Source organism: Mustela nivalis, assembly GCF_964662115.1.
Source record: "Mustela nivalis genome assembly, chromosome: 2".
Classification (NCBI taxonomy): Eukaryota; Metazoa; Chordata; class Mammalia; order Carnivora; family Mustelidae; genus Mustela; species Mustela nivalis.
This window is the reverse complement of record NC_139021.1, coordinates 38,277,947-38,291,119: the sequence shown is the minus strand read 5'-3', so window position 1 is coordinate 38,291,119 and position 13,173 is coordinate 38,277,947. Positions and strand designations below refer to the sequence as shown.

The 13,173-nt window shown below is 43.1% G+C and overlaps 1 long non-coding RNA gene across 4 annotated transcripts in view; it reads left to right on the top strand.

Annotated features, from left to right (window-relative positions):
• The window catches only part of LOC309859409, a 34,258-nt gene that overhangs the window by 16,844 nt on the left and 4,241 nt on the right, over positions 1-13,173 (top strand). For 3 of the 4 annotated variants that reach the window (XR_014308670.1, XR_014308671.1, XR_014308672.1), the window contains one exon: positions 1,013-1,099. This is a non-coding gene — a long non-coding RNA (uncharacterized lncRNA). Of the gene's footprint in view, positions 1-1,012; positions 1,100-2,100; positions 2,308-13,173 lie in introns of those variants that run through there. The other variant, XR_014308673.1, reaches the window with a different exon arrangement.

Below are 13,173 nucleotides of genomic sequence, written 5' to 3'. Positions count from 1 at the left end.
GTTAGGGTATCAATTCCCAGGGATCCCACTCTGCTGGGCCACCACTGGTCAGCTGTGTCCCTCTCCTGAAGGCCCAAATTCCCACCCAGTACCCCTCCCCATTTAGCTGTCCTCCCGAGGGTTCAGGATCCACTCACTCACCTTGTCCCTGGAGGTCTGGAGCAGGGATTGTACCAGTCCTGGCAGTTTCCCTACCCCCTGGCCACACCTTGTGAACAGTCCTTTCACCCAGTTTAGGTGTACCATCTATCCCCTGCCGGGAACATGACAAAATGAGGGGAATTTATATTATCCCAAATGTTGAACCTAAAGGGAGGCTTTATTATTATTTTCATATTAACAATTTCAAATTTGCATGGTTCAAATTTGCGTGAAAAAGTAATAAATTTCCAAAGATCCACAGGCCCGTCTGCCTCAGGAACAGGGTGGAAAATCAAAGTTTACAGCAACCTGCCTTAGATTTCCCTCTACAGCTTAAAACATTATCCTTGATGACTTTGGGGACCTTCCTTTTCTGCTTGACTTTTAGCTTAAATAGTAGATATTGGGTTGTTCAATAACAGTTCCTTCTGCCTTAGCTTCATTAACTCGTTGGCAAAAGGACGAAGAGGATTAACGGGCAATGCATCAGGGCAATCATCTCTCTGCTTTTCCAGTCATTGGAATTCCATTCCCAGGCAACGATAATCTCTGAGATATTCAGCAACAGGCATGTGACATCTCTTCGTCTTCCACTGCAGCAATGCCCAGGGTTTGATTTCTATTTGGCTTGATTTAAGAATTTCAGCCCATCTTGTTGGGTCACTCACAGTAGAAGACAGTTTGGCTTCCACTGCAGCTCAGCAAAATCAAGACAGACAGCTTGGCCATGGGGTAAATGGGTGACTGTCACCAAGAGCCATGCACACCTGCTGATTTACGAATACGACCCATCATTTCAGCATCTCTCACCCCATCTGGAACTCTCTATTCATCTACTCACTCTTACCCTTTTCCACTTCATCATTTGCAGGGAAACACATTCTGGAAGCATCAATGGAAAGGGAAGCCAACAATTTCCTGAGACTCATATCCGAGGAATATGGATTTAAATGAAAAGGTAGGGATGGACGATGGACAGTGACCCACCTTTTAACAGGCAAATGATGAGAGCACTGCCTTTAGAAACAGATCTGGATTTCAGTCCTAGTTCCACCTCCTGCTGCTGGTATAACACAGATTGGTTGCTTAACCTCTCCAATTCTTACTTTACTTCTCTGTAAACTGTGGATGTTATTAATACCTACCTCAGTGACTATGGTGAAAATTAAATGAAATAATGGTAGTAGAGCTCTTAACCTCCAGTTTGTCCTGAGTTTGTTAATTACCTAAATTCTGGCCCTCACTTTACAGTTCAAGGTTGCTAACATCGATGACTTCCCAAAGGGTGGTGGATTTCAGTAATGCACGTATCAAGAGGAGTAGAAGCCCGTGTTTCATAAGAATGTTCCATCTTCCTGGGTTTAGATAAAGAAAACAAATAAAACAATCCCCCCACCACAGATACAGCAAAATGTTCAGTGAAATTATCAACCCAAAAGTTAAGAAGACAATGTAAAGGCCTTATCTTGAAAGAGTATATCTGGAAGCAGGTTTGCTCAGAAACTCAAGCAGGAATGGATTGGTTGTCAAAATATACTTCTGTGTTATTATCTAAATAGGAGCAGAAAGAGAATGAGAGACAAATGAAAGCAGATGGGCTGCCTAAGCAGAAGGAAAAGAAATGTTTCCTTAGTAAAACATTTGGGGTTTTAGAGACATGGAAGATGGATATAAAGGGAATAGAAAGACATACCCAGATCTAGTTGCTCCCAAAGAGAAGATTAGAAACAAGAGCCAGCAGGAATGACCCCTCCCCTTCCCACATCTGCTAAGGGACCTCAAGTTTAGGAAAGCCATCCTCTTCCATCTCCAGGAAGAGAGTCCCTAATAAGAACAACTGAAGAAACCACAGGCAGGACACCGTGGCCGATCTGCCAGTTCATTACAGAAATTTTGGACAGATTTGAGAGGGGAAGATCCATCCAAAATATTTAAAAGAGTTCCTTGTTGGATTTCTAGGTGGAACCATTATTGTAAGTGAAGACTCAGATAATACCTGTGATGGGAAAGAATGTGCCCAAGAAATCCATGGGAAGACCCAGTGAAGAGGAGACCTTTTAGAAAGAAGCAAAACAGGACCAAAAAAAAAAAAAAATAAGAGAAGGTGCAGCCTTGGGTTATTGTTCTAATGGAACTACACCTCTGAGGTTGGATTATTCCACCCATGTGAGCAAAGATGGAAAACATTTTCTTGAACAGCACGTGCTAGAAAGATCCAGAAATCTCTGACTTCTTGATTTCAGCATGAGGAAATGCCATGACCAAATCTAAATATGGGGTATAGTAGAAAAAACAACCCCTAACATTTTTTAAGTCTTAATTGATTTCCTAGGAGAGAAATACACCTTGAATTAGATGTGGCGCCTGGGGCTGCCACTGCTGTAACTTTCTAAATTTGACAAGAAAGAGGAACATCCATATCTAGTCTCTAATGAAGCAAATGGCATTTCTGTGTGGATTTCACTCCGACCCAGGCATCCCAAGTACGGCAAACTAGTGCCGTATGTAACCACTTTAAGGAAGATGCCTCCAAACTGAGTTTTGGTTCGTGGGTGGTGGATCATGGAGTAGTGCCTCGTTTGGGCTGGATGGCATGCTGGTCAAAGTGACTGAAAGTTTCTCGCTCTGCCCTGTTTCCCACAGTCTCTTCTGGGATCTCCATGACATCAAATACAGAGTAATAGAGGAATCCTCTAGCCAGGATGCCCGTGCTAGCAGATGGTCATTTCAGTTATGTTCCTCTAGAAGATGGTCATTTCTCTAGAAGAAAGTAGTGATAATGTTGGTGTTCTAAAAACTCCTCAGGTTTACTTTTTTAAAGATTTTTTTTATTTGTTTATTTGACAGACAGAGATCACACGTAGACAGAGGGTCAGGCAGAGAGAGAGGGGGAAGCAGGCTCCCTGCCGAGCAGAGAGCCTGATGGCTTGATCCCAGGACCCTGAGATCATGACCTGAGCCGAAGGCAGAGGCTTAACCCACTGAGCCACCCAGGTGCCTGACTCCTCAATTTATTAAACTAAGAGACCTCGGGATGGATGAATTCACTTCAGAGACACCAAAGGAACAGCACTTGAAGGAACCGTACCTACACACAGCCCTGAAAATCCTTCCAACCCAGCCTGAGCCAAGCATGCCTGGGCAGTGCAGCTCCTGCCATCACACTAGAAAAAGCCCAGCAGACTTATGAAGTACATTATGTCTCAGTGACTTCCTGCCTTCCAGCTCTCCTCCCCAGTCCCTGTTCCTAGTCATTTTCTTCCCACCCCAGCTCCCTGGGGTTCCCCCACTGCAGTGCCCCTCCCTTTTGCCTTCGCTCTCTCTTTCCCTCCCTCTCTGCCCGCTGGCCTTCTAGATCTGTGCTGCCCAATATGGTAGCCACATGTGGCTGTTGGACACTTGAAATGCAGCTCCTCTGAGCTGAGACTTGCTATTAGATTAAAATAGACACTGGATTTTGAAGACTTAGCATGCAAAAAAATGTAAAAGAACACACTAACAGTTCTTATTTTAATTACCTATTTAAATGATACTTTTTAATATATTGGGTTAAAAATACGAAAGTTGATTTTACCTGCTTCTTTTACCTTTTTCAATGTGACTCCTAGAAATTTTTTGATTACACATGTGGTTGACATGATGTTTCTAATACGAATCTGGTGCCCAAGGTCCCAAGCATCTCACTTCACCCTCTCTTGCTCCAGGCCCGCTAAAGCAACCTAACTTTCCTTCTTCTGAATAAGCATAGATTTCAGTGTTCGTAGTTGGAGAATTATTTTATAAGTGAACAATCCTATTATGATGTTAATGGTTGACAGTGCTTAGTTTTGGCTTTCCATGTAATACTGATTAAACGCCTACCATATGGATAGAGTATATGTAAGCCAAGGGGGCATTCTTGGAAGCATAAGATAGCTCTGCTGTCCAGCAGCTAACAACCGAGTGGGGTATCGCCATTCAATCAGAGTAATCTGAAATGTTGACATATCTTTCCCTAAAGACAGGAATCACACAGGATTTCTAGGTACAATGGCAGAATAATGGAATGGAAACTATTTATATTATGATTATAGAGGAAGTTTCATGGAGTCTTTCAATTCCCAGTACATATGTTCATATACTTCCAGCCCACCATATTGTCAAGCATTTGAAGATTTTTTTTTTCCCTTTCTGACAAGAAATACAGTATATACGTTTCTCTGGTGTAGGTAGCTTTGCGAAGAAAGGTAAGCGACTTGAGCCAAGTTAGAAAATTGAAAACAAAATGTCAAAATACCTTTCAGGGTTTTTTCTTCTGTTTAAAGAGGAAGGAGTCTGGGGGCTCTGCCTTGACTTGTCCGTCCTGCAACCTCTTCTCCATTTCTGCTCACAGGAAAAACTGAGCCAAACCAATCAAACAGGAGCCTCACTCAGAGAGGAGATACATTGAGGAAATGGCTCTTCCTTCGACTTGCTCCTCTCATTGAGGAAGCTAGTCATGATGGTCGAAGAAGCTTAAGATAATTTCATTTGTAAATTTTACACTTTGGCCACATGGTTTGTAGCACAAATTAGGGATGGGATTTAACTCCAATTCTCTTTCTTTTGCGTTTGATTATTTTCAAGGAAGAATGTTTTCCTTGAAGCATTTTGTATTTGCGGCCCAGACGTTGTCTGCTCGCTGCTGTGTACGGGGTTGTCTTTTGGATAGAAATGTCCCTAATAGATCACAGTTAGGGACTTAAAATGTCTTTGTTTATCCCAAAATGTTTATTTCCTTTATCCTTCCACAGACACTGTAGTCCATTTCTTTTCCCACCCTTTTTATCTCAAAGAAAACTAGTTTTATCATTTGAAAGTATCTTATACCATAAAACCAGGCCAATATTAAAAGAAGGGTGTAATCATATAATTAGTCTCAGACAAGAGATGCAGGATTTAGAGTGGAGAAAAATAAGATCTTCACAAGCACTGTAATCAATTGCAAAGAATGAAGAAAGCAGAGCCCAGGCTTCAGTGTAGGGATCTTACGTATTGGGAACTGTGCACTGGGACTGGGCTCCCCCCATCCACGAGCAGAAAGGACGCTACTCTGTCAACCTTCAGTTAAGTTGGAGTCCCAGGTTGTGATGAGAATAAATCTTTGATTTATTTTTCAAGTCATGACAGACAACACCAGCCCTGAGCCACACCACTCCCTGAACTTTCTCATGTCTCCTTGTTCTCATGGTCACACTCTTCTCTGTGCCCGACACACTTCTCCTCACACCACCACTACACTTCCCCTTTTCTCTCCACGTCCATGCCTGCCAACCCACATACCCTCATCTCCTTAATCAAGCAGTAGCCCCTCTGACAAGACTTCCCTGACCAGCCTTCCAACCACCCACACTCTGGCCCCATGAGGACGGAAGTGCTCCACTGTGCTCCCTCCTATTGTTCCTTGTCCAGACCCCATGGTGGCACTACTCAATGACTTGCTTATTATTTGCCCGTACATCTGCCTCCTCCCTGGGTGGGAAACCCTTGAGGTAAGAAACCAACTAGCAATACTCAGCCAATTTTTTTAAAGATTTTATTTATTTATTTGACTTAGAGAGAGAGAGAGATCACAAGCAGGCAGAGAGGCAGGCAGAGAGAGAGGAGGAAGCATGCTCTCTGCTGAGCAAAGAGCCTCAATCCCAGGACGCTGAGATCACAACCCAAACCAAAGGCAGAAGCTTATCCCACTGAGCCAGCCAGGTACCCCTTAGCCAATTTTAGTTTTGAATGAACAATTTTTTTTATGGGCTCAGGATGATGATAGGTCCCAAGGATGACTGGACAAAATCCCTTCCTTATGGAGTCCAGAATATGGAGAAGGTGTACACACCTCGCTTCATGATGGAGTGGGTGATGGTTACATTCTAGAATAGGAGGGAAACACTGCAGGATTTCAGAGCAGAGAACCCATCTGGAATAACAGCCAGAGCACAGTGTGAATGTCCTTTCATTCAATACATAGTTATTGTGGGATGATGCTGATTAAGGAGGTGCGATACATCAGAGAATAAAACAGACAAAATTTGGTGCACCTGGAGTCTCAGTTGATTAAGCATCTGATTATTGAGCTCAGCTCAGATCTTGATCTCAGGGTTGTGAGTTCAAGCCCTGTGTTGGGCTCTACACTGAGTATGGAGCCTACTTAAAAAAAAAAAAAAATGGACAAAACTCTTAGCTCTCATAAAACTTACTTTTATTGGGAGGAGACAGACCAATAAGTTCAAACAACCACCAAGAAGGCATATGCTAGCCCCATAAAGGGAGCAGAGACACTGCTCAGTTCTTTATTCTTCTTGTATAGTATAAGCCGGCTGGTGCATTCAGGAAACAAACAAAAAAAAAATTTTTTTTTAAAGAAAGCAAAAAGAAAATAAAACAACAAAAAAGGAAGCAAATGCCTCTGTGAGACACGCATTTGCAGTTATCCTTGCACGAATCCTGAAGAGCTACCTCCCATCCACCTCTCCTTTCCTGTCCCAGTGAGTTGCCCAGGTGACCAACCTGCCCAAGGTCAGTCCACAGGCAGTCATGGGATTTGGGCTGCACAGTGGTCACTGGTCTTCATTTTTAGAGCCCAGGCTCTGTAGTGTTGCTAAATCAGGTGAGAAGTTGAATGTCATGTGATGCCTGTGGCAAGCCTCTGGCTTCTCACTTCTTTCGACATATTTTTAAAATCCTAGTGATCACCACTGAACACACCAAGGGAGATAAATAAATAAACCACTCACTCATTCAACAAATATTTAATGAGCACCTACTGGAGTCCAGGCAATAATAAGTCTGCCTCTGGAGATCTGATGGTGAGCGAAACAGATGAGCTTGTGGTGTATAACAGTATATTCAGTAGGAGGGACAGACATACAAAAGAAAACCCAACAGTATATTCATCACACAAATGAGCTCCTTGACCCTTGGGAAGCTCCAACAAGAAAAACTAGAATAAGAGAGGTCTCCCTCGACTTCCTCCTCTCCTCGAAGGTACACACCCCTTTTCACGTCTTTATAGCCTCTTCCCCCCTTCACAGAAGACCTGCTGCTCCCCCCACTTCCCAGCATGAAGCTCAGTACTTTGTGTCTCAGTCTTGGCCTCTTTTTCTGAGGACCGGACACCTTCCTCTAGCCCGCTTCTCCAATCCATAAGCCTTCCTCTTACTCAGCTCAGTTTCCCACGTTGTCCTTGCTAGCAGTGTGTCTCTAATTTTGATGCATAATAGAATCACCTGGGTGAATTTGGATGGCCCTCCTGGCTAGACACTCCACAGACCAATTAAATCACGCTCCCTGGAAGTGAGACCCAGCAAATTCCAATGTGCAGCCAAGTTTGGGAACCCATGACTGATACATCTGTCTCTCTTTCCTTACCTTCCATTCCTTCCCCTACCACAGCACAAGCCCATCTCTACCCCCACCGTTCCCCTGGGCATATAGACTTCTCCTTTCTATAAAACCCCCTGGATTTTTCTCAGTGTCTGTCTTACGTGGCATTTCTCTGGAATTTGACACTGGCCCCTTCTCTTCTCTTGAAATAATCTTCCCTTTGCTTCTGTTCCCCTCTTCTCCTATTTCTCTGGTTGATGGCTCTTTGCCTCCTTTGTCCCACTTTTTTGCTTTTAAAGTGTGGGTGTATTCGGAGAAACATCTCATCTCAGTCTGCACACTGTACAACCACTTAGAAGGTTTCAACAGCATCTCTCTGCTAAGGCCCCTTGGATCTCTCCAGGTGAGACCTCTCCTCAGAGCATTTGGTTTAGTCCTATACATACAACCGTGCGCTAGAAATCCCCACCTCTGTGTCCTTCAGAATTCTCAAATGTATATGTTCAAGTTGAATGTATTATCACCTCCAACCCATAACACACATACCAACTACTTCCCCAGCCTCAGAACCACCTTATTAATTTCCTGTCTCGGTGGCAAAAATGTCTATCTGCCTTGACACCCATCAGAAACTCAAGAATTGGCCTTTCCACCTCCCTGTGTCTTCCGCCCCACATTCAATCAGGCTTCAAGTCCTGTGGAGTTTGCCTTCTTAACATCTCCCAACCCTCCCCTCACCGCCCTCCCCGCCCCCGCTCTGCATTCCCTTCACTACCACGCTTTCCATTTCTTATCAGGATTATCCTACGTGCTCTCTGTTTCATCCCAAGCCCCCTGATGTGTCCCCCCATGGCCACCAGAGTCATCTCTATCAAACGCAAATCTAAGAGGCATCTTCAGTGCCCCTGGGTTATTTCAGGATACACTCAAGGTTTTTCTCATGGCACACAAGGTCCTATATTTCTCTCCAGCCTCACCTCTTGCCAGAGCCATACTAAAATACTTGTGGTTCCCTCGATGTGCTACTGTCTGTCTGGCTCAGTCCCTTCGGTGCCTGCCTCATCCACTTCTTTGTCTGGTTAAGCTTTATACACTCTTTAAAGACTCAGCTCAGAACTTCCTTCAGGAAGACTCTTGTATCAATTTTTTTCAACTAACAAAATGTCAAACTAGAGATTTAATGCAGTATGATACAGAGACTTCTTATCCCCCTAGCAAGAAGCACACAGCAGGCAGTTCTAGAACTAGTTAATTTCGCAGCCTGATGATGTCTGAGCTGTAGGCTGCCTTCTCTTTGTCTCGGCGTTCCCCATATGGTCTCAAACTGCATGCCTTGACTCCAGACATCAGATCCACACAAAACCACATCCAAAGGCAGAGAGAAATGACAGCTTCCCCCGCGACATCTTCTTTCTCGGAGAAGAAAATGTTTCCCAGCAGACTTTCCCACTGGTCCCATTAGGCAGGTCTAGGTTACTGGCTTACCCTACAGCAATCTTTGGCAAAGGAAGAAGGATCACTATGGCGTACCTGTGACGAGGGGAAAATCCCTCTTCTCTGAAGGTGTTCTGCCTCATATAAAACAAAAGCTTCCTTTGGAAAGGAGAATGGGGGATATGGTGGGTGGGTGGGTAGGCTATCAATGGCTTTAGCCATGCTTTCTCTCCTAGCGTCCCCTGCTCACCACTCCCTTACCGGTGAATGCGGTGCCTTTCAAGTATTCTGTCATTGCGCTTTTCAAGCTATCTTGTACTGCTGGTTTATTTGTCTCCTTACTCTGGCCTCCATACAGTTTCTTCATCTTTGAGGCCTCATGCGTAGTCTCAACAGAAACTATCATTTGATTGATGGGATGATTGAATTAATTAGTGAAATGTTCAGGACACTTTCCGCATAGTCTAGAACTGTGGTTGCATTAATGCTAATAATTTGACCCATCTATATAGTAATAGTTACCCATCTAAAGAGATTCATATATGACCACACAGTTTGTGCTATTTGTTCCATTCAGTTTCTTTCTTTCTTTCTTTCTTTCTTTCTTTCTTTCTTTCTTTCTTTCTTTCTTTTTTTTCTATTGCTCTTGTGACAGTCCTATGGTTGGTTATCCTCTGCAGCAGCAACCAAATGACCACTTTCTTCAGTAAACAGAGTCAATGTCTCTGGTTCCCCGCAAAGGACCATGCTGGTGTTGAGTTCTTTTATTTTTTCCTGTTGCTCCATTAGTGTCTGCCAAGCCAGCATAGATCAACACTATCTATCCGTGTCCTATCTTTGGAGTGGAACTTCAAAGGCGGGGTTTCCTTTTCTGGGTCAAATTGACCTGTAACTTCCGTCTTCTTCACACTAACCCTCAGTCTGTAGGACTCTCTGCGAAGTGGTCAACAGCTTCTCATCCAGTGCCTTTGCAAATATTTATTGAGGGAATTATTGGATGAATCATTTAACAGACTAGCATGTAATCTTCAAAAACAGCCATAGCAGACAAGAGCTCTTTTTTAAAAGGTATCTGCCTCAGCTCAAACATCTTTAAAAATAACCAAATTAGCAGCTTTTATCAATGTTGACATTCTGTTCTCAAACTAATTACCTGCTTATGTAACTGGCCTTATTAAGGGCTGTTGACACCTCCTTAAGTTATCTTTGGAAATCGAAATCAAACCCAAATACAATTATGATCTTGCCAGGTTCAAAACCTGCCATTTTGATACGGCCAGAATTCCCTTTTGAATTTAGAAAACTAAATTCAAACCCTTAAGTTGGAAAAAGAAGGGATGTAAATCAAATCAATAAGTGAAAAATGAATAAAAACAGCCATTGGTTAACTTAGGCATGGAAATAAAAAAGAAGTGTCAGCTGAAGCACGCATTGCTATTTTTCTAATATAGAATGAACATTAGTTGGAATGAAAATTTTGTTTTTGACATTTGCATGGACAATGGCTCCTTAGCAAAAAGAACTGTAGAGCTCTGTCATGTCAACATCCCCTGTGACAATAAGCATTATCCCTGTGACAGAAATCATGGCCAGTATCCTAGTGGATCTTCTCAGAGCAATCAAAACATCAGAGAGGATGTTCTATTAGATGTCAGGGTCCATGAAAGCAAAGTCATGGCATCACGCCCCAGACTGCCAGGCAGGAGTGCGTCCTGTCCCAGGTCCCCCAAGCAGGATTTGTCAGAGGATCAATGAGAACGAGATGGTTAACTTAGCTGTTAGACATAGTAATTCCTGCTGGAATAGAAAGAGTATCCACCCTCATGAGAACATGCTCAGGCACAACTTCAAAACTTCAGCTGTCAGAAACGGGGCCCATTTGGCTCAAGATATAAATCAACCTCTGAAACAAAGGAACAGAACTCCCAGCAAACATTGCCCTGTCACAGCAAACCAAAGGCCCATCCTAGCTCACTAGGTCATAAATTCCCGGAAAGCATAAACAGCTAAGTAGTGACAATATTGTTTATAAATAATACTCAGGTTTGGGCTGATTCTGAAATGCATATTCACAAAATCAAGCAAAGGTGAGCTTTAGAATTTATTTAACCCAAACTCCTCATTTCACTAAAAAAGAAGTCAAGTTTTAAAGAGGAGTATGGTCTTGCCTAATCTCCTATGACTCTCTCTCTTTCTCTGGGACCCCCAGACCCTTAACTCCAACCGATGGCTCTTCCCACTTTATGCCATAAAGCCCCTACCACAACACCCTGCCTGCCGTTGGCTTTCAGTAAAACTTGATGAAAAATCGTGTCATCATGATTATGATTGACAAGGCCAGTTTCAGATTACATAGGGCTTAACATATAATTTGGGGGAATGTCTTCTTTAAGAAAAAGAATACAAAATGAGGAATATAAAATTTGGCACAAAAACGAATATTTCTTTAGACTGAGAGAAGAAAGTAAACACATTTCAAATAATAACAAAGATGACTAACACCACCAGTATCACAAAGTCCATAAATAACATATTCTTATTAAATAATTGCCTGGCACATCTCTATAATACATTCTTCCCACACAGTTTTGGGCTCCATATGCTCTGATTAACTCTTAATACAGTTACAATTGTATAATCTTTTCTAAAAAACAAAATTCAGTCTTTCTTTTAGTAAAAAAGTTTTTCTTTTAATTTCACGCTATTTAAATGGTTTAGAAAAGTTACTTTCTGCTTCATAAGTTATTGTATTGAGCTACCTAATTTGTACAATACATTACTCTTATGCTACACAATGATTCAAAGAGGAATATGGGTAGGACTTTTGTTCAGGGAAAAGTCTTGTCTTTTCAAGACGAAAGTCTTGTCTTTTGTCTCATCAGGCTGTGGGTCAGATGCAGGTTCATCTGTACCAAGCATCAGACTTCATCAGAACAAGATATGGTAAAGTCACAAAAACATGACCTGTTGTGCATGCAGAAAACATACAACTTCACATTCAGAATGGGTTTAGCCCTATAGACCGTCTATAGGAGAGGTCTGTGTCCTAAAACACAAGAATTCAGACTAAATTCTATTTTGTGGGACTTCCCATCATAATACAAAAGAATGGAAGGCGTGTTAATCTAGGTACAGGCTACACTACTCAAGTATATTGCTGACAGAAGAGAAGTTCGATCTGACGAAGATGAGCAGAGAATTTCTCCAATTACGGTTTTATACGTCTGGCGATTTAAAGAATGCTTCACAGACTCGCATCTGGATCCACTTGGAACCTGTGTCTTTTCACTTCCCCCTACTTTCAGAGTGGGTGCGGAAGGACACAGGCATAGCAAGACACAGCCTCTGGCCTCGCACCCCATGTGACTCTGCTGAGTCGGCACAGGGAGGGAGAGGAGAGCTGCAGAAAGTCCTTTACGGTGGGAGAGCTAATGCTAACTTACCTCTCCATCCAGGGGACTGGAAACCACATCCATCTATCCCACTAAACCAAGCTCACGTATCTCCTGGGTAATTTATATCCTCTTAGCAGGATGCCAAAAAGTTCCCAGCCACGGCAAAGTCGCCTGACTCAAGAGCAGAGGAAAAAGACAGCACTCTTCATTTACTGTGGCTACAATACCATGCAAAAAAAAAATTAACAAAAACTTACAGTCATGGGAACGCAAAGCTGGCGACCCTCCCATGCCCTTGAGAATGACCCTCATAAGGGAGGGGCCCTTGAAGATTTATGAGTTTTGTGGTCCTTGTGCCTCTGCATGGTGACCTTTGTACCATCGTGTGCAGAGAAAGGGAGACAATCAGCAGTCATCTTTCAAAGGATGGGACCGATCATCTGGTCTGATGGAAAGTGTACTTGTTTTGCCAGGCTCCCCTGAGACTATCACGCACTAAGTGTCTTAAAAGGACAGAAATTCATTGACTCACAGTTCTGAGGCTAGAAATCTGAAATCAGGGTGTCAGCAGGATTGTGTTCTCCCCAGTAGCTTTAGGGAGAGTTCCTTCCTCACCTCTTCCAGCGTCTCCTGGCTCCCGGGAGTCCTCGGTGTGCTTGGCCTGCCAATGCATCTCTGCTGTCTCTGCCCCCAGTGCTGAACGGTCCTGTGTGCGTCCGTCTCTGTGTCTTTGCTCCTCTTAAAGGACACCAGTCATCTGGGATTAGGGGCCCAACTTAACTCATTACCCCTGCGACAATCTTCTTTCCAAATAAAACTACATTCTGAAGTCCTGGCAATCAGGACTTCAATATCTCTTCTTTGG